The 2,383-nt window shown below is 42.7% G+C and overlaps 1 pseudogene; it reads right to left on the bottom strand.

Annotated features, from left to right (window-relative positions):
* Window positions 1–438: 438 nt before the first annotated feature.
* Window positions 439–982, bottom strand: LOC104998496 (annotated as a pseudogene).
* Window positions 983–2,383: the final 1,401 nt, after the last annotated feature.

Here is a 2,383-nt window from a genome sequence, read left to right on the forward strand (position 1 = left end):
AAATAAATTACTTAGTAATAAGAAATCTGACATATCGCATTCTTCCATTTGCCATAAGAACATTCTGACCATGAGGACTATTTAAAAGAATGCTCAACTCTAAAAAGGGTGGTGGCAGAACACTTTCCACTACAGAATAACCTCCCACTTTCCCATACAATTAATTGCTACTCTCCCATGATGCATATTCATTCAGAAAAACTTTGTCAGGAGCTTTTTGCCAGGGCCAGAAAATGAAAAATAAGAGAATGCCCAAATGACAGTTACTTGTGAGCTTAGTTAACATCTTTCAGGATGGACCCATAAAATCTGGCCACTGTTTTGTTAAACATCTGCAAACTGCAGAACTCCTTAGCCCTTAGTCATACTTTCTGCTCAATGTCTTAAAGCTGGGCTCAGTTCCATCTGTGACTCTTTTCTTCAGTGCTGGGGTGGGTGCTAGTCATCAAAGTCTGGAATGTCATCATAGGAGTATCCCTGGTAGCCTTTGGATGCATAGTAGGTGATGCGCAGGTGGTAAAATCCTGGCAGGAACACTAGGATGCCAATGATCAGGACAGGAATGGCCCGGTCTGCCCCCACCTTTGCTGATATAGCCTGCCAGCAGGAGGGAGCCTATGATAATGAGAAAGGCGCCAATCAAAAACAGCACTGTAGCGAGCGCAATGGCCTTATATGGGATCTTAGGAGGGCTTTTCTTAAACTTTAATAAATTGGATCTCATGACATCAGGAAAGAAGGAAGATTCCCACAGTCTGCTGGCTTTAGCAGTGAGTTTCTCCCTGAAGGTCAATGTAGCCATCATCCGTACTAGAGAGTCTTTCACTTTGCTACTGGGAATTCCAGTAGCCAGGTTGGTACGAGACGGCATCATAACACGCTGACACAGGTGAATTTAGATGGAAATATCTGCTTTCAGGAAAGCGGCCAGCCGTGCCCCGGGAGGGTGAATGCTCCACACGGAGGACTCCAGCCTTGACCGGTGGAGAACCAGTACATTATTTCTTAACTCTCCTTCCTAGCTAAACTTCCTAAAGTTGTTCTGTAAGTTTCTGTCTCCATTTCCTTCCATCCCTTCTTTCATCCACTCCATGACAACTTCAATATCTCACTTCTCTGAGAACACACTTGAGAATGACTTCCTCATGGCCGGGCCAACAGCCCCTGTCCTCACTTGATATCAGCAGTTTTGGACACTGTTCACCTATACCCTTTTTCTTGAAACACTTTCTTTGGGTTTCCTTGTGTGTCCCTGTTTTCCCTCCCTTCTTATTGGCCACTTCTCAGAATCTGTGGCTGGTTTGTTCTCAGCTTGACATCTAAATTTCACTCCAAGACTCCTTCTTAAATCACTTCTCGTCTTCACCTTCCCACTCTTTCCTTAGATGATCTCATTCAGTCTCACTGCTTTACATGCAAACTATTTATGAGTCATTTATAAATATGCATCTCAGGTATGACGCCTTCTGGAATATCTTACCACCTCCTGCATATTTTACTGCCTGCTTACCAGCAGCACTTAGGTGCCTCTTGGCATCACTATCATGCTACATTGTTTATCTCAACATTTTCATCTAAGGGGGCTTGAGTTTTCCCATCTCAGCAAAGAGCACCACCCACTGTCCGGCTTATATGACTTCTCTGTAGTCTTTCATTTACATCTGGCTTCCAGTTCATCTGCAAGTTCTATGAGCTCTATGTTAAAATATATCCCAATTAGGTCTAATTATCATGATTTTTCACTTCAACTAGAGCAATAATTTCCCAGGTAGTCTGATGCCCTTCCCACCCCTACCATCCATTCTCCACACAGTTGAAATAAACTCTTAGAATTGTGCATCAGACCATGTTCCTGTGCATCCATACCATGCCCAAGCCTTCCAAAGACTTCTCATCATGCTTAAAACAAAATCCAAACTCTTTACCCTTCTTAAAATTCCTATGTTATGGTCTGATACCTGCCCATCATACTGACCTCACCTCTTATCACCCTCTCTTTCTTGTCCCTTTCTCACTCTCTAAATTTGATAAATTTCATTAATATTTATCAAATATTTAGAAATATGAAAGAAATAACCAGAAGAATTAAAAGCTTAAAAATTTTAAATGAATGTACCCATGATCATGAAGCTTCCCAGGTGATGCTAGTGGCAAAGAAGCCAACGCAGGAGACATAAGAGACACAGGTTCAATCCCTGGGTTGGGAAGATCACCTGGCAAAGGGAATAGCAACCCACTCCAGTATTTCATGCCTGGAGAATCCCATGGACAGAGATTGCCATTTCTTGCCACAATCCCATGGACTGGTGGGCTACAGTCCATAGGGTCACAAATAGTCAGACACAATTGAAGCAACTTAACACACACACATGCACCCATGATT

This window comes from Bison bison, unplaced genomic scaffold (genome assembly GCF_000754665.1).
Source record: "Bison bison bison isolate TAMUID 2011002044 unplaced genomic scaffold, Bison_UMD1.0 scf7180017864330, whole genome shotgun sequence".
In the NCBI taxonomy this organism is placed as follows: domain Eukaryota; kingdom Metazoa; phylum Chordata; class Mammalia; order Artiodactyla; family Bovidae; genus Bison; species Bison bison.